The sequence below is a fragment of the Erythrolamprus reginae genome, chromosome Z (assembly GCF_031021105.1).
Source record: "Erythrolamprus reginae isolate rEryReg1 chromosome Z, rEryReg1.hap1, whole genome shotgun sequence".
NCBI classification, from domain to species: domain Eukaryota; kingdom Metazoa; phylum Chordata; class Lepidosauria; order Squamata; family Dipsadidae; genus Erythrolamprus; species Erythrolamprus reginae.
This window is the reverse complement of record NC_091963.1, coordinates 64,365,279-64,384,116: the sequence shown is the minus strand read 5'-3', so window position 1 is coordinate 64,384,116 and position 18,838 is coordinate 64,365,279. Positions and strand designations below refer to the sequence as shown.

The 18,838-nt window shown below is 41.8% G+C and overlaps 1 long non-coding RNA gene across 1 annotated transcript; it reads right to left on the bottom strand.

Annotated features, from left to right (window-relative positions):
• Positions 1-3,557: 3,557 nt before the first annotated feature.
• Positions 3,558-18,805, bottom strand: LOC139154650 (uncharacterized). The gene is made up of 3 exons (XR_011556949.1): positions 18,713-18,805; positions 15,098-15,180; positions 3,558-4,224 (listed from the first exon to the last, which is right to left on the bottom strand). It is a non-coding gene; the product is annotated as an uncharacterized lncRNA (long non-coding RNA).
• Positions 18,806-18,838: the final 33 nt, after the last annotated feature.

The window sequence follows — 18,838 nt, the reverse complement described above, 5'->3', positions numbered from 1 at the left end:
GTAAAGAACAGAGTATTAGTGTCCTAATACAGCCTGGAAGATCCCAATTGGTTTGTTAGAGAGTCCTGGAGGTCTAGAATTAAAACTTGGCTTTTGCTGTTCTTCACGAGGGGAATAAATATACAAAATAATATTCTGTTTTTATTGTTTTCTATGAATTTTATTGTTTTTATGCATGGGAAAACTTGTTCATTTTTATGGGAGCAGTGGACTAAAAAAATAACATTGATTTGTTTTTTAAATTAATGATTTTCTAAGATTGCTCAAGGCTCCTAAAAGGATAGAGAATTTTGAGCTTGTATCTATAATATACAACAGCTTCTTTACAAACCACAACTCTTGAAAGTGAGATATAGATTAAGCAGTCATAGCAAGTAAATCAGACAAAAGTGGTTTCAAGAAGAAATTTTAGTAATTTGTGAATTATAAGGCCTTATATGTAGATATGAATTATAAGGCCTTATATATAAAATATTTAATATATTTTAAAACTGAATTATGCCCATGGACTACTAAATGAGAAATGTTTATTACTACTTCCTGCCAATCTTGCTATCAAGACACTACATGGGGTGATATTGAAACAATTGCTAATGCTGTATTTTTAATGCTTTATTTTTTCTTTTTCTTTTTAAACATCACAGTAATTTTACACAGATTAATACCCAATCTCTTATATTGTATCAATTCTATAATCTACTCCGTTGTTTATATTTACATAGTTCCATTTTTCATACATTCTTTCACATTATATCACTTTATTTTATTTTATTTTATTTTCAGTCCAATTATACCATAATATTCTGAATTGTTTAATCCTTTGCTTTACATTATCAGGCTATCCATTTCTACATATCTATAAATTTTATCTATGGCTATATTTTCTAGTGGTACTGTATTATTTTTCCAGGATTGTGCATAGCAAATCCTTGCAGCCGTTATTATATGGGTTATTAAATATGGATATTTTTTTTAGAATATTAGTTTTTTTCTAATTCTTAGTATAAAGCATTCAGAGGAAAATTCTAGTTCCATGTCTATTATCTCCTGCAGATTAAAGAAGGTGCCTAACTCTTTTTTGCATTTCCAGCAGTTTGGATTGGAATTTGGATATATTTCTGCTCATCTAGATGGTGCTCAATACTATCTATAATACATTTTGTAATAATTTTCTTTGAATGCCACTGATTTTGTAATTTTACAATTTGTATTCTAAGTCTTCTCTTAGTCAGCCTAATGTATATTGTGTTTTATGTTTTTTACCCAAGGTATCATTGGTTATTTTACTATTTCTTCTGTTTTGTCTAATTTCTTTATCATTTTTATGTCTGGACCTGTCAATATTTTGTAATGCTGTATTTTTATAGTGTTTCATTTTCCTTCCCATAGATACAAATAAATATGCCATCTTCATGACTACTGTATTGTTGCACCTTTAAAGTGATACGTGGGGAGAGAAGGGGCTATAAATGGTCTAGTTCAGGGGTAGGCAAAGTTAGCTCTTCTATGACATGTGAACTTCAACTCCCAGAATTCCTGTGCTAGCATGATTGGCTCAGGAATTCTCAAGAGTTGAAGTCCACAAATCATAGAAGAGCCAACTTTGCCTACCCCTAGTCTACTTAGTTGGTGTTTAAGGCACCAGTCTAGAAACTAGGAAATTGTGAGTTATAGTCCTGCTTTAGTCATGAAAGCTAGTTGGGTGAACTTGAGAGTCAGTCTCTCTGCTCAATCCACTCACAGGATTGTTGTTAGAAGTAAATAAGAGAAAGACGATTACCGTATTTTTTGGAGTATAAGACACACCTTTTTCCTCCCTAAAAGAGGCTGAAAATTCAGGTGCGTCTTATATTCTGAATGTAGCTTTTTTTCTCCTAGCCCTAACTAGCTGCTAACAATCTTCCCAGCTCTTACCATGCAGGCTCTTTCATTGTTTCTTTCTGTAAAGAATGTTTTCCAAGCCTTAACTCTTTGCAGGGTTTTTTTTTCATTATTCTAACTTGCTCCAAATTAGTTTCTTTCCAGCGCTAACCAGGTGCTAACAATGTTCCCAGCTCTTACTGGCTTGCAAGTTCTTTTATTGTTACTCTCTGCAAATAATGTTTTCCAAGTCCTACGTCTTTGCAGGCTTTTTTTTCCTCCATTGGTCTAACTTGCTCCAAATAAGTTTCTTTCCAGCCCTAACCAGGCGCTAATGCTCTTTCATTGTTACTCTCTCCGAATAAAGTCCTAGATTAAAGCCCTAACCAGGGGATAAAATAATGTGTTGAAGCTGACCAGACTAAGGATGCTAGCCAGATGAATACCTGGTAAACAGATTCTTTTCCCTATTTTCCTCCCTCAAAACTAAGGTGCATCTTATACTCCGAAAAATACAGTAGATATGTTCACCTCCTTGAATTAAAAATTAATGAAAAATACAAAAGATTAAATACAGACTAAAAGACTGGCTCAGATAATAATAGATGGATGGTGCATTATCACTTTTTTTTTTCTGAACGCCATCACTCTACTAAACAAATAATTCCCTCAACAGTCAGACTTTCTACTAAATCTGCACTTCTATTCTACTAGTTTTTCTCATCATTCCTATCACCCACTTCCTCCCATGTTGACTGTATGACTGTAACTTGTTGCTTATATTCTAAGATTTTTATTAATATTGCTTCTTCATTGCTTATTTGACCTCTATGATAATCATTAAGTGTTGTACCACATGATTCTTGACAAATGTATATTTTATTTTATGTACGCTGAGAGCATATGCACCAAGACAAATTCCTTGTGTGTCCAATCACACTTGGCCAATAAAAATTCTATTCTATTCTATTCTATTCTATTCTACACCGTTAGTCTACAGATTCTCCATCAGGGCTTCATTGCATCCAGCAGAGTCTGGTTTCCCCACCACCACCATCCCACACAAGGGTTTTTTTCCCCTACATCTCATGTCATGAGAGTTAGCTTTATGAGTTTCATACATCCATACAATAATCTTAAAAATATTTATCTTAATTACTTACAATTCATTATCATTTCATTTTTTATACATCCCTTATGTTTCTTTTCATCTTAATATCTATCTTTTCGTCTTTTTCTCCTTTTATTTTATCTCTATTTAAATTTTCTTTTCTTTCCTCCCTTTTCTCTTTTCTATTCTTCTGTTTCCATTAAACAATCAGAGATGTGATCTTTTTCCATTTCATACCTTTCTAGTATTAATATTTTTTCACTTCTTTTCTAAACAATATTCAAAAATATTTTTCCTCTTTTCCATTTCAATTCTTACTCTTTAATACAAGCTGGCTTTACCTTCATAACAGTTAATTCTCTCACTTTATCACATTTCTAACAAACATTGAAAACTAATTATCTCTTTTATCCCATACAAAACATGTTTCAAAGTTATTAATTTTCAATCGTCATATTTTTTTTATACTTTCATTTCTACAAACTATTCATACATACGAGTCTTCGAAGAGGGGCGGCATACAAATCCAAATAATAAATAAATAAATAAATATATTTAATGCATTTTTTCTACATTATAACTCTTCTATATTCATATCTTATATTCAAAACATTATCACAATAAACAATATATTCAAGATTATATAATTCTAATATACTAATTTAGCATGCACATTCTTATTCTTTTTTATCCCTTGCCTTTTATCCTGCTCCATAGTTTTGATCTTTTTTTCTCCTTTTCTTTCAACTCACTCATTTCTATTCTTAAATCCATTATTTTGCTATACTTTCTCTTTTTTCCACCTTTGTTGTTTTGCTTTCATCTTTTCTAGATTTATCTTCTTTTCCCTTTCTGTTTTTCTTTTTCTCCAATATTTTTCCATGCCATCTAAGATATTTCCTTTCTGTTCTAATCCCTTTTTCACCCTCCGTGTTTCCATTTGTTGTATTTTCTTTTTTGTTGTTTTTCCCCAGTTCCTTTACTTCTTCTGCTCTTCCATATTTTCCTCATTTTCTGATCTGCACTTGTTACTCTTTGTATTATATTTTCCAGTTTTAGTTCTATGCACTCCATATCTTCAGGTATTTCTTTCATTCCCATAGGCTGTTCGTTTATAATGCCTTTAATATTCTGATGTATCCATTCCACATCTATATTTCCACTTGTTTTCATTTTTATAATCCAACCAAATTTCAAAAGAAAAACAGGAATGTCACCAGATCTTTTCCTTTTTTTACTCCACTTTATTTTTCCTGCATAAACAAAAGTTCCAACAGTTACTTACATCCATCTTTCTTTCTTTAAAATGGGTTCATGCTTCAGGTCAATATTATTCCTCTTTATTATTCTATGCTCTCAATTTCATTATTTTGTAAATCCTGTGTGTAAATAGGTATACAGTATACAGTTTAGGTATAAGGCAGAGACAACTTCCAATTCAAATATTGGTATTTTTTCTTTAAAACAAAGTAGTGTCTTACGAACTTAATTGGTTCCGGGACAAGGTTTGTAAGGTGAAAAGTTTGTAAGATGAAACAATGTTTCCCATAGGAATCAATGGAAAAGCGATTAATGCATGCAAGCCAAAACTCACCCCTTTTGCCAGCCGAAGCACCCGTTTTTGCACTGCTGGAATTCTCCTGAGGCTCCTCTATGGGAAACCCCACCTCTGGCCTTCCGTGTTTTTGTGATGTTGCAGGGGAATCCCAGCAGGGGAATCCCAGAAGCGCAAAAATGGGTGCTTCGCTGGCAACGGAAATCTGGAGGTGGGGTTTCCAGCGAGGGGAGCCTCAGCAAAATTTCAGCATCGCAAAAACACGGAAGTCCTCAAAACCCCTGTCACGCTGGAAATTGCCAGCCCCCATGACATTGAGAAACATCCAGTAGTTAGAGAGTTAATTCTGTCTAGTAAGGTAGCTCCTCCTGTGTGATGTAACCTGTTTGCTCACATCCTGTCCCTTCTTGGAGAAGAAGGGAGGTCCTTAGTTAGAGGACATTATTCTTTCTATACATCCTAGCCAGAGGATGTGCTTTTCTATGTCTCTTCAGACATTTGTTGTTTTTATACTTTCATAATAAAAATAACTAGTTCATTCGAACATGCTTGTCTGTACTTCAATATTCATCACCTCTGGAAGCTCCCGGCTCACTCCTCACGGGCTGAGCGCCTTGTCTAAGGTAAGGGGGTCTTCTAATCCCGACATGGTAGCCGAGCACGGTTATTATTGAAGTAACAGACCCCGCTTACACCCCGTAAGCTTCCTAGGAATTTTTCCCTGATGCCAGCGAAAAAGAAACGTAATCCTCTCACGCAGTCATACGTTGATTCCCTCACGAGTGACCAATTGGCCCAACTCAAGGAGACAATTCGTGTAACCGATTGTAAAAGGAATCCAACCATGTCTCTACAAGGTGAGAAGGAACTTCTTCTAGCTGACCCCTGCACTCAACAAACAGTAAGTGAATCTTACTTGATTGATGTAGAAACCAGGGAAAAGGATTGTAAATCTACCCAGGGTGAGCCCTCCGGCAGTCTTTCCATTAATCCTAGCGAAGATGAGGAGGAGGAGACGTTAACTCTGTTCCCCTCGCAATCATCTGGTACCCACGTTAAGGCTCAAACCAAGACAAAGCACCTAGATGATTTTAGCTCTCTCACTTCTGCTAAAATAAAAGGAACTTCCTTAAACCTGCAGAAAATTGAAGAGCTCATTGACAAGGATGAGAAGGAGATAAATTCTTTAGAATCAGTCTGTCTCCGTTTCGATAATCTTCCTACAATGAAAAATATAGAGCAGCAAGAAATCTATTTCAGTTACTTAAAAAAGGCTAATGAAGTCAGGACTGAATTACGATCTCTGAAGAAACTCCAGCTTAGAATTCTTATAAAAAAGATGGAGGCTATGACCCTGAAAAGTGCCACGTATGTTCATTCTCCACAGGGAGATAGCGTAGGAATGCACTCCTCCTATCCCCCCGAAGATACGCATGCGCAAATCATAGAAACATAGAAACATAGAAGTCTGACGGCAGAAAAAGACCCCATGGTCCATCTAGTCTGCCCTTATACTATTTTCTGTATTTTATCTTAGGATGGATATATGTTTATCCCAGGCATGTTTAAATTCAGTTACTGTGGATTTATCTACCACGTCTGCTGGAAGTTTGTTCCAAGGATCTACTACTCTTTCAGTAAAATAATATTTTCTCATGTTGCTTTTGATCTTTCCCCCAACTAACCTCAGATTGTGTCCCCTTGTTCTTGTGTTCACTTTCCTATTAAAAACACTTCCCTCCTGGACCTTATTTAACCCTTTAATATATTTAAATGTTTCGATCATGTCCCCCCTTTTCCTTCTGTCCTCCAGACTATACAGATTGAGTTCATTAAGTCTTTCCTGATACGTTTTATACTTAAGACCTTCCACCATTCTTGTAGCCCGTCTTTGGACCCGTTCAATTTTGTCAATATCTTTTTGTAGGTGAGGTCTCCAGAACTGAACACAGTATTCCAAATGTGGTCTCACCAGCATTCTATATAGCGGGATCATAATCTCCCTCTTCCTGCTTGTTATACCTCTAGCTATGCAGCCAAGCATCCTACTTGCTTTCCCTACTGCCTGACTGCACTGTTCACCCATTTTGAGACTGTCAGAAATCACTACGCCTAAATCCTTTTCTTTTGAAGTATTTGCTAACACAGAACTGCCAATACAATAGTCAGATTGAGGATTTCTTTTCCCCAAGTGCATTATTTTACATTTGGAAACATTAAACTGCAGTTTCCATTGCTTTGACCATTTATCTAGTAAAGCTAAATCATTTACCATATTGCCGACGCCTCCAGGAATATCAACCCTATTGCACACTTTAGAGTCATCGGCAAATAGGCAAACCTTCCCTACCAGACCTTCCCCTATGTCACTCACAAACATATTAAAAAGAATAGGACCCAGAACAGACCCTTGTGGCACACCGCTTGTAACCTGACTCTGCTCAGAATACTCGCCATTCACAACAACCCTCTGGTGTCTATGCTTCAGCCAGCTGCAAATCCATTGAACTATCCAGGGATTAAGTCCAATCTTCACTAATTTATCTATCAGCTCTTTATGTGGAACCGTATCAAAGGCTTTGCTGAAGTCCAGGTAGGCAATATCCACGGCACCACCTTCATCCAACACCTTTGTGACATAGTCAAAGAAATCAATGAGATTAGTCTGACATGATTTGCCTTCAGTAAAGCCATGCTGATTTGGGTCCAATAAGTTATTGTTTTTTAGGTGCTGATTTATCCTCTTTTTCAGTAGAGTCTCCATCATTTTAACGACAACTGATGTCAAGCTAACTGGCCTGTAGTTACCAGCTTCTTCTCTACTGCCCTTCTTGTGGATAGGCACAACACTTGCCATTCTCCAATCCTCAGGAACATCTCCTGTTAACAAGGATTGGTTAAACAAATCAGTCAGGGGGGTAGCAATGACAGATCTGAGTTCTTTAAGAACTCTGGGGTGGATGCCATCTGGACCCATTGCCTTATTTATCTTTAATCGTTCAAGTTCTTCTAAGACATCGGCTTCTAAGATCACTGGAGCTGAATCCGTACAGCTGGAAGCAATGCTATATCCCTCTATAGTATTATTTTGTAAGGTGTCTTTTGAGAAAACTGAACAGAAGTAGCTATTGAAATGGTCAGCGATCTCCTTATTCCCATTAATGCATGTATTTTTCCCGGTACTAAGCTTCGTGATGCCGCAGTTTTTCTTCTTCTTATCACTAATATATCTGAAGAAGGTTTTATCTCCCTTCTTTAGAGATTTGGCAATTTCTTCCTCTTTTGAGGCTTTAGCAGCATATATTATCTGCTTCGCCTCCTTCTGTCTCATTTTATACACCTCCCTATCAGCTATACTTCCAGACTCTTTATACCTCCTATAGGCAGCCTTTTTTTCATTGACTATAGTCCTTACATCATTGCTAAACCATAGCGGTTTCTTCTTCCTTTTACCTTTAGTTATTTGTCTTACATACAGTCCAGTGGCTTTTAAGATGGCCTTTTTAAATACAGTCCACTGGGTGCTCGCTCCTGCCATTTTATCCCTCCCCTTTAATTCATTATCTAAATATTCCCCCATTGCATTAAAATTTGTTTTTCTGAAATCCAATACTTTGGTTGCATTATAGGATTGCTCACAATGAGTTTTTACATCAAACCACAAACATAGATGGTCACTGCAACCTAAATTTTCTCCCACCTTGACATCTGAAACCCAATTCCCATTTGTAAAAACTAAATCTAGAATATTCTCCCCTCTAGTTGGTGTCTTAACCAGCTGTGCCAGAGCTGCTCCTGTAAAGGCCTCTACTATATTCTTACTTTTGCATGTAAGGGCACTGGGGATATTCCAGTCAACATCAGGCATGTTGAAATCACCCATAACCACAATATCTCCCTTTACTGCCATTTGGGTAATTTCATCCACCATCTTGTTGTCATATTCCTCAGATTGCCCTGGAGGCCTATAGATCACCCCAATTCTAATGACAGAACCGTCTTTATTTTGCATGCAAATCCAGAGGGTCTCTAGATCTTGACATGTATTTTGAATTAGTGTTGTTTTTAGAGTTTCTTTAACATAAATGGCTACTCCACCTCCCCTTCTCTCTATTCTATCCTTCCTATACAGTGTATATCCTGGTATGGATATTTCCCATTCATTAGAATCCTTAAACCATGTCTCAGTTATGGCAACCAGGTCCAAATTATCTCTAGATATTATGGCCATTAATTCACAGAGCTTGTTGCTCAAGCTTCGAGCATTCGTGCACATTACACTAAGAACATTATTTTCATTATTAGTTTGCCCCTTATCATCAACAACTACATCTATTTTATTTGCAGCTCCCTTTTCATAAGCTTCCAAAAACTGCTTTATCCTCATTGGTCGGGGACAGAAATCACCCACATCAGTTACATCTCTGTCCCCTTTACCTAGTTTAAATGCCTGTCCAAAAAAGTTCTGAATTCCTCACCGAATACCTGGGTACCTCTGTATGATGGATGCAAACCATCCCTCTTAAACAACTCCCTATTAGACCACCTACTGCCATCATGACTTACATAGCCAAAACCTTCAGCTTTACACCACTGCTTTAACCACACATTAAACTCTATGATACACGTTGTTTTATCCTCTTGGCCACAAACCGGTAACACCTCTGAGAAAGTCACTGAATCTGCTATTTTACCCAGCTCCACACTTAGACATTGAAAATCTCTTTTTACTCACTCTCCAGTGGCTAAGCAAATCTTCCCTGCTCAAATAACAAACATAGAGGCCTCAAAAGAGGGACAAGGAGGGGCTAGTCACCCCACCGTAAAAAAGCCGAATTTCCTGCAGTTTGAAACTACAAGCAGTGCGGGGGGGCAAATTCCCCCATTGCAGCAAAGTTACGCAGCAGCGGCCACTAGTGGATGGAATGCGCCAAAGGCACAGTTAATTCCTGAAACAAATGCATTTCAAGTGAGACCTAATGCAATTAGAGTTTCCCTCAATACTAAGATGCAAAGGCAATCGGCTCCTCATGTTTTAGGTACTTCTGTTTCACCACAGAGACCTCCAGTCTTCATTCCACAGATGCAAGCACAACTTTCCCAGATGGGACAGCCACAAGGTTTGCCAGGAGGAGTTGGGGCTCAACCCCTGCAACTCCAAGCAGTTCAGATGACTGCTCCAGCAAGGCATGCCATCACCTCTCCTACTCTGAAAGGTGAGTTTGTGCTGTTACCAAATCAACTGGATTTTAAAGTATGGCTTTGCAAGATAGGACTGATTTTCATACTCATGTTTATAGACTCTGATGTTTTGTTCAACCCATGTCCTCCTAAATGGAAGAAGGTTGTTGACAGATTCAGCAGATATCCACTGCCTTTTAAATCTACTCAGAGACTCTGTAACATGCTAACTGAAGAAGCAGAGTTGCTGAACACTGGCCTTAGACCTATGTCAGCAGCATTTAAATCTAACTTGGCCAAGGGCGGTCAGCAGAAAACAAGTACTCCAAAGTACTCACGCCAGAAACCTTTTAAGAAGGATGACACCCGCATTTCTCCTGATGTGCAAAGTGTGAAGTCTGGCGAGACTGATCATCCACCTTATCCAACCCAGCCTAAAGGCGCACACAAGAAAGGATCCAGAGGAAAGAGTTCTGGAGCTGCAAAGTCAACTCCCAAAGACTCCAAAGATGAGAAACCTACTTATGTTGGTACCATCCACCTCAGCATTGTTCCTGACAAGAGTCCACTCTACGACATTCGTGAGTTATGGACCCTAGACAGTGGAGCAGCGGCACACATCGCGTACCGGAAGGAATCCTTCAGTGAGCTACACCCGACAGATGTCAAAGAAGTGTATGGAGTTGGTGGTCTACGTTCCAAGGTGGAAGGAAAAGGAAAAGTCTTCGTCAAAGAACTGGACTCCCTTATCTCAAATGTTTTCTACGTTCCAACTGCCAAGAACAACATCCTTAGTGGATATTGCCTGAAAGAAGAATTGAAGGTTGTAATGAACTTTGGACTCAAAGACTCTAACATTTTCAAGGATGGCAAACTTCTTGCTACTGCCATCCCCATCGAAGGTGTTTTCTATTTGCAACCCAAACCTGCCAGCAAAGGTAGTGTAAGTATAAGCGTTCCAAAGGGCGATTGCACAGGTCCAGAGAGAAACCCTGGTGCCACCGCTAGTTCAAAGGTTCCTAAAACCAATGAAACCCCTGAGGTTCCTAATGCTGTTAAAAATGTTAAACATATGTTAACAAACAAATCTTTTCATTCCAGGTGCATTCACAGATGGCATCGTCGCTTGGGGCATGCTTCTTACCCCGTTTTAGCAAAGACATCTGAATATGTTGATGGTTTCACAATTGATGGGGCTTGCAAAGTTTACCTTGATTGTAGAATTTGTAACACTGTCAAATTTCAGGATCTCACAATCCCCAGATTTCCTGTCCGCCAGTGTACACGCATCTTTGAATTGGTCCATACCGACGTTGTCGGTCCATTTCGGCCTACTGTTGGTAAACGTAAGTACTTCTTAACTGTAGTTGACAGTTACTCACGATTTGGCTATGTTTTTCTTTTAAAACAAAAATCAGAGGCGTTTGAGGCTTTTAAAGGCTTTGCTGCAGATATACTTACCCAACACGACGTCTGGATCGAGCGGATTCAAAGTGATCGTGGAGGCGAACTTATGTCACAAGAGTTCCAAGGATGGATGGCCAGGAATGGGATCCTAAGGCAGACCTCATCGTTAGGAGCGCAGCAGCACAACAATGCATGCGAACACAGAAGCGCGATCCTGCAGACAATGTTTCGTTGTCTCATTGAGGATGCAAACGTGGACTTTTCATACTGGGGCGAAGCATTAAGGTATGCTAATTACATTGTTAACAGAACATGGAGTAGCGTCATTCAAGACACTCCTTATTACTTGCTCCATGGCAAGAAACCTGACATTCAAAACATTTACATTTTTGGTTGTTATGCCACTGTTAACATTCCAGTTGAACAGAGAAGAAAAGGAGGTCCTGTGTCAGAAAGGATGAGATTCATCGGCTTTGATGAAGTCTCCAAGTACCACAAATTTGCTGACTCTCATCACAGAGTTTACATTTCTAATTCAGCCAAATTTGAGGAAGACACAAATTGGTCCAGTATACATAGTAATGATACTTCAGTTTATTTCCCTAAGGAAAGTGTCCAGAGTCCTGATACCGAAGGATCTGTGCCAGATATTCCTGATGTTCCAGATGTTGAACAGCCTTCGACAGTTGCCGAGGAAACCCCTGGTGATGAACTTGAAGGCGGAGATGATGATGATGGATGGACCAGCGTTCCCAGGCGTTCCAAGAGAACTACCAAAGGAACTCCTCCAAAGAGATTTGCACAGCAAGTATCTGACTCTCCTTATCTTTTCATGTGTAACAATCTTACACTTCCACCTGATCATTTTCACCAGATCAAACTTTTGCCTGACTCTGAACAAGAAAAATGGCATGAGGCTATGGAACACGAACTGGACTGTTTAAAGAAACTTAATGTGTTCCAGAAGGTGGAGCCTCCTAACAAGAAGAAAGTCATTGGCACACGCTGGGTGTATAAAGTCAAACAAAAGCCTAATGAGGAAAAGCTGTACAAAGCTAGGCTCGTAGCTCAAGGATTTTCTCAAATTTATCCGGATGACTACACAGATACATACTCACCCACAGTCAGAAATGAAAGTGTCAAGATTGCCTTAATCACTGCTATTGCTTTGGGTTTAGAAGTTTTCCAGTTTGATGTAGAGACTGCCTATTTGAACGCTGATCTGAATGAAGAGATCTACGTCAAGGGTGCTCCTGGATTCCAGAACCGAGAAGGAGAGGTTTGGTATCTGAGCAAGTCTTTATACGGCCTCAAACAGAGCGCCCTCTGCTGGTACAAATTATTATCCCAAAAGCTAAATTCAATGGGCTTTATTAAGTCCGAATCTGATGGATGCGTGTTCACAAAAGGGCAAGGTAAGACTTATGAAATTGTTCTTGTTTATGTTGATGATATTGTTTATGTAGGTCTCAATGAAAGCACTAGTCAAACTTTTGCTAAGGGCCTTGAGAAACATTTCACCTTGAAAAGCCTAGGGCATATCAATGATTATCTAGGTGTTCAGTTTGAGAAAACTGAGAAGGGGTTCTCTCTTTCACAAGAAAGTAAGGTTGACCAGCTTTTGCAAAATTGTAACATGTCTGATGCGCATACTTGTCGTTCTCCTATGCAAACTGACTTTTACAGGTTAACCCGAGAAGAGTATCCTGATTTTGAGAACAAAACATTGTACCGGTCAGTGATTGGATCGCTATTGTACATCAGCAGCTGGACGAGACCTGACATTTCACTGAGTGTGAATCTACTGTCCAGATACGTTGGAAAGGCTACCACGTTTCATTGGTCTTGCATAAAGAAGCTGCTCAAATACATGAAGCTCACGAAAGGCAAGAAGCTGTACCTTGAGCCAGATCATGTTGGGTACCCTGAAGTGATTTGTTATGCTGATGCTGACTGGGCAAGTGACACAGAAACACGAAAAAGTACTTCTGGTTATATCATGTTTTTAAATGGTTGTCCTTTCTTTTGGAAAGTTAGGCAGCAGAAGTTTATTTCTTGCTCTTCAACTGAATCTGAATATGCATGTGTTTCTGATTGCTGTAATGCATTAATGTCTCTTTTTCCTCTCATTGATAGTATTTGGAAAGGTCCTATGACACCAATTGTTATTATGGAGGATAATATTTCAGTTGCATTCATTGCTGAAGCTGAATTTGTTGGAGCTCGTTCACGGCACATTCACATCCGGTATCAAAATATCCGAGAGAAGGTGAAAGATGGTTTCGTGAAATTTCAGTATGTGGCTACTACTGAGCAGATCGCTGACTTGCTGAATAAGCCATTGCCAGCTGATCAACATGAATACCTCACCAACAAATTGTGCCTTAAGTGAATTGATGTCTTGATGTCCTGATGTCCCTCTTGTCTCTGATGACTGACAAAGAAGGGGTGTCACGCTGGAAATTGCCAGCCCCCATGACATTGAGAAACATCCAGTAGTTAGAGAGTTAATTCTGTCTAGTAAGGTAGCTCCTCCTGTGTGATGTAACCTGTTTGCTCACATCCTGTCCCTTCTTGGAGAAGAAGGGAGGTCCTTAGTTAGAGGACATTATTCTTTCTATACATCCTAGCCAGAGGATGTGCTTTTCTATGTCTCTTCAGACATTTGTTGTTTTTATACTTTCATAATAAAAATAACTAGTTCATTCGAACATGCTTGTCTGTACTTCAATATTCATCACCTCTGGAAGCTCCCGGCTCACTCCTCACGGGCTGAGCGCCTTGTCTAAGGTAAGGGGGTCTTCTAATCCCGACAACCCCACCTCTGGGCTTCTGTGTTTTTGTGATGCTGCGATTTCACTGAAGCTCCCCTCACTAGAAAACCCCACCTCTGGACTTCCGTTGCCAGTGGAGCGCCCGTTTTTGTGCTGCTGGGATTCCCCTGCAGCACCGCAAAAACACGGAAGTCCGGAGGTGGTGTTTTCCATGGAGGGGAGCCTCAGGGGAATCCCAGCAGTGTAAAAATGGGTGCTTCGCTGGCAACAGAAGTCCAGAGGCATGGCATCCCAGTGGTGGTGGCGGCTTGGGTTTGTAAGGTGAAAATAGTTTGGAAGAAGAGGCAAAAAAATCTTAAACCCCAGGTTTGTCTCTCAAAAAGTTTGTATGACGAGGGGTTTGTATGAGGTATCACTGTATCTTTCCAGAACCACATATTCTTTTAAAATTTCTAGCAAGACTTTTTTTTCAAAGTTCCTGAACGTTTTCTTCAAGTTTTTAATATGCTTATCCTGCTGCTAGCATTTAGCTTCCATATCCTCCCCCCTTGTATAAAGGGGGTTAAACTTAAAAAGCAACAATCCTTTTTAGTCCAGATCACAAACCACTCAGTTTTCCCTCCTGCTCAGTCTTGGTGTTTCTGGCCTTCATTCAACTTTATGGCAGCCATGCTTGCTGCCACTTCTCCATGTCATCAACTAGGACCGCTCCGGGTCCTCGGAGAGGGGCGGCATACAAGTCTAATAAATTGAATTGATAGGGGCTTTCCAGTTCAGGGATGGGAGATGCGACTCCCCTCTACCTTCCAAGCATTCCCTTTTGCTTTGTTCTCTCCATGGGGGTGGGGACTTAGATCCCAATCCGGGACTTTTTGACGTAGTGTTCAAAGTCAGCCAAGGAGCTTGCAGTCCGGCTTCTGATGTCACTGAAAGAGAAACCAGAAGTCCAGCAGAGTCTGGTTTCCAGGAGGGTGGGGGCAGATCTCTCCTTTAGTGGCAAGTTGCTCCTAGGGCAGGGGCCATGGCAGAAAAGGCTGCTTTGCTAGATTCCATTAGCAAAATTCTATGGCTAGTAGGGATTGCAGCAGTAGTGGGTTGGTACTGTTTCGGACTGGTTCACCCAAATTGTTAGCTCTGATTCCAAGCCGAGAGTGAACAGGTTCTCTATATCTGTAAAAGTGGGCCCGCCCACCCTTAGGTTACACTGACCTTTATCTCTGCTTTTGAAGTCCAGATGATCAGGGGCAGCATTCGTGCTCCGCAGCTGTTTTCCTTGCTCCATGCCTAGTTTGCTGCATGTAAATACAACGGAGTTCTATTTGCTGTGAACTGCGCACATGCACAGAACAAAGCGTGCACACAGCATACTGGTTGTAAACCCAGTAGAAACCCACCACTGGACTGCAATAGGCCATTTCTTCCAAAGCAAATGGGGCAGGGCAGTTTAATTGGAGCAAGGCAGTTCCTCAGATATCCTGGGAGGCACTAAAGATGATAACCAACAGCATGAACTGGATCAGATTGGCAGTCAGTGTATTTTTAATTTTATATGTGCCATCCTAGGGCCTCTCCATGCCAATGAATTCTGGGCCAACTGTAGCTTCTAAATACTCTTTTAAAATAGCCCCATGTCAAGTGTGATGCAATAAGACAAACAAGAGAGGACAGGGCATGAGTGACTCAGGGCACAGCCTCACAATACAGAAAAGATCACAATTTGTGCATAATATAAAGCCGCAAAAATGCTCTTCTAGTCATCACTACCATATGCACTTTGAGCAGCAATTGAAGTCTAAGAGAACCCCCAAGTTGTGCTTTGGGTCTGTCTGTCTGGAATAGAACTAAAGACTCCCCTTAACAGAGTACAGCAGAAACCCTGTTGTCTCCCATCCAGTGCCCAGTCTCTAGCACCATGGAGGACAGCCCCAGGATTATGGCATCAGCCTCGATCCCAGGGAAGGGGAGGAGGAGTGGCTATTGTAGCCAGGGAGAGCCTCCATCTGCGTAGACTCGTTGCTCCTGAGATTGCGGGTTGTGAGTCACTCCTTGTGAAGTTGGACTTAGGGGTTCAGGTGGGCTTGTTACTCACGTACCTGCCTCTCAGCTGTGTGTCAACAGCCCTGCCTGTGCTGCTCGAAGAGGTGGCCGGGTTGGCGGTGGAGTCCCCCGGACTCACTGTCCTGGGGGACTTCAATCTACCATCGCTCGGCAGTTCCTCTGGATTAGCACAGGAGTTCATGGCCACCATGACACCCATGGACCTGACTCAAGTAGTTCAGGGTCTGACTCACGAGGGTGGACACACACCTGACATGGTATTTCTCTCGGAGCAATTGAATAATGGTCTGAGACTAAGGGGCTTAGAAGCATTGCCTTTGTCATGGTCAGACCATTTTCTACTGCAGCTTGATTTCCTGGCTCCAATCCTTACCCGCAGGGAGGCGAAACCGATTAGGAAGTTCCGCCCCAGATGCCTGATGGACCCTTAGGGCTTTCAGAAGGCGCTTGGGGTTTTACCAGATTCACTCGTCCACAGCTCGGCAGAGTCTCTTGCTGAGGCCTGGAACAAGGCTGCAGTGGAGGCTCTTCACCGAATTGCACCACTGCGACCTCTCTGTGGCACAAGACCCTGTAGAGCCCCATGGTTCAATGAGGAGCTCCAGGAGTTGAAACGCCAGAAGAGACGTCAAGAGAAGCGATGGAGGAAGAGTAAGTCCGAATCCGATCGAACACTTGTAAGAGCTTTTGTTAAGACCTACAAAGTGGCGCTCAAGGCGGCAAGATGCGCGTACCATGCCGCCTTGATTGCATCAGCGGAATCCTGCCCAGCTGCTTTGTTTAGGGTGATCCGCTCCCTTCTGAATCGGGGGGAGTTGGGGAACCCTTGCAGGGTAGTGCCGAGGAATTTAACTCATTTTTCGCTGATAAAGTCACTCGGATCTGGGCGGAACTCGACTCCAATTGTATAGCAGTATCGACTGACAATGAGTCAGTCGAGGTGACCGGGGCTAAACGTCTTTGTCCATCTGTCTGGGAAGAGTTTGACTTCGTGACACCTGATGAAGTGGACAAGGCCATTGGAGCTGTGAGTTCCGCCACCTGTTTACTGGATCCGTGTCCCTCTTGGCTGGTTTCGGCTAGCCGAGAGGTGACACAGAGCTGGTCCAGGAGATTGTCAACGTCTCCTTGGAGAGGGGGTCCTTTCTGGCCCTTTATAAGGAGGCATTTGTGCGCCCCCTCCTCAAGAAGCCTTCCCTGGACCCAGCCGTGCTTAATAACTATCGTCCAGTCTCCAACCTTCCCTTTATGGGTAAAGTTGTTGAGAAGGTGGTGGCACTCCAACTCTAGCGGTCCTTGGAAGAAGCCGATTATCTAGGTCCTCAGCAGTCTGGTTTCAGGCCCGGCTACAGCACGGAAACTGCTTTGGTCGTGTTGATGGATGATCTCTGGCGGGCCCAGGACAGAGGCTTGTCCTCTGTCCTGGTGCTTCTTGACCTCTCAGCGGCTTTCAATACCATCAACCATGGTATCCTTCTGCACCGACTGGAGGGACTGGGAATGGGAGGCACTGTTCTCCAGTGGTTCTCCTCCTACCTCTCCGGTCGGTCGCAGTCGGTGTTAGTAGGGGGTCAGAGGTCGACCTCTAGGTCTCTCCCTTGTGGGGTGCCTCAGGGGTCGGTCCTCTCCCCCGATATTTAATATCTACATGAAACCGCTGGGTGAGATCATCCAAGGGCATGGGGTGAGGTATCATCAGTACGCCAATGATACCCAGTTGTACATCTCCACCCCATGTCCAGTCTACGAAGCAGTGGAATTGATGTGCCGGTGCCTGGAGACTGTTGAGGCCTGGATGGGTGTCAACAAACTCAAACTCAACCCAGACAAGACAGAGTGGCTCTGGGTCTTGCCTCCCAAGGACAATTCCATCTGTCCGTCCATCACCCTGGGGGGGGGGAATTGTTGACCCCCTTAGAGAGGGTGCACAACTTGGGCTTCCTCCTTGATCCACAGCTGACATTGGAACATTGTGGCGAGGAAGGCGTTTTCGCAGGTTCGCCTGGTGCACCAGTTGCGGCCCTATTTGGACAGGGAGTCATTGCTCACAGTCACTCATGCCCCCATCACCTTGAGGTTCGATTACTGCAACGCTCTCTACATGGGGCTACCTTTGAAAAGTGTTCGGAAACTTCAGATCGTGCAGAACGCGGCCGCGAGAACCATCGTGGGGCTTCCTAGATTCGCCCACGTATCTACAACACTCCGTGGCCTGCATTGGCTGCCGATCAATTTCCGGTCACAATTCAAAGTGTTGGTTATGACCTTTAAAGCCCTACATGGCATTGGACCAGAGTACCTCTGGAACTGCCTGCTACCGCACGAATCCCAGCGACCGATAAGGTCCCACAGAGTGGGCCTTCTCCGGGTCCCGTCGACTAAACAATGTCGTCTGGCGGGCCCCAGGGGAAGAGCCTTCTCTGTGGCGGCCCCGGCCCTCTGGAACCAACTCCTCCTGGAGATTAGATCTGCTCCCACCCTCCTTGTCTTCCGTAAACTACTCAAGACCCACCTATACCGCCAGGCATGGGGGAGTTGAGACACCTTTCCCCCAGGCTCCTCATAATTTATGTTTGGCATGTATGTGTTGTCTGGTTTTAATATGATAGGGTTTTAGTTATTTCTTTTAATATTAGATTTGTGCCATTATAATATTGTTTTTACCATTGTTGTGAGCCGCCCCGAGTCTTCGGAGAGAGGCAGCATACAAATCTAATAAATTGAATTGAATTATTTATAAAAATAATAAAGATGAAATATGATTACCATCATCTGCTGAAACCATGCAGGTAGTCTTGCCAACTGTATTTGTAGTGACAGCTTGAAATTGAGACAATTTCAACTTTGTGTCCAATTCTTCTATTTATAATCGTTGTAGTCTCCTATGATCAT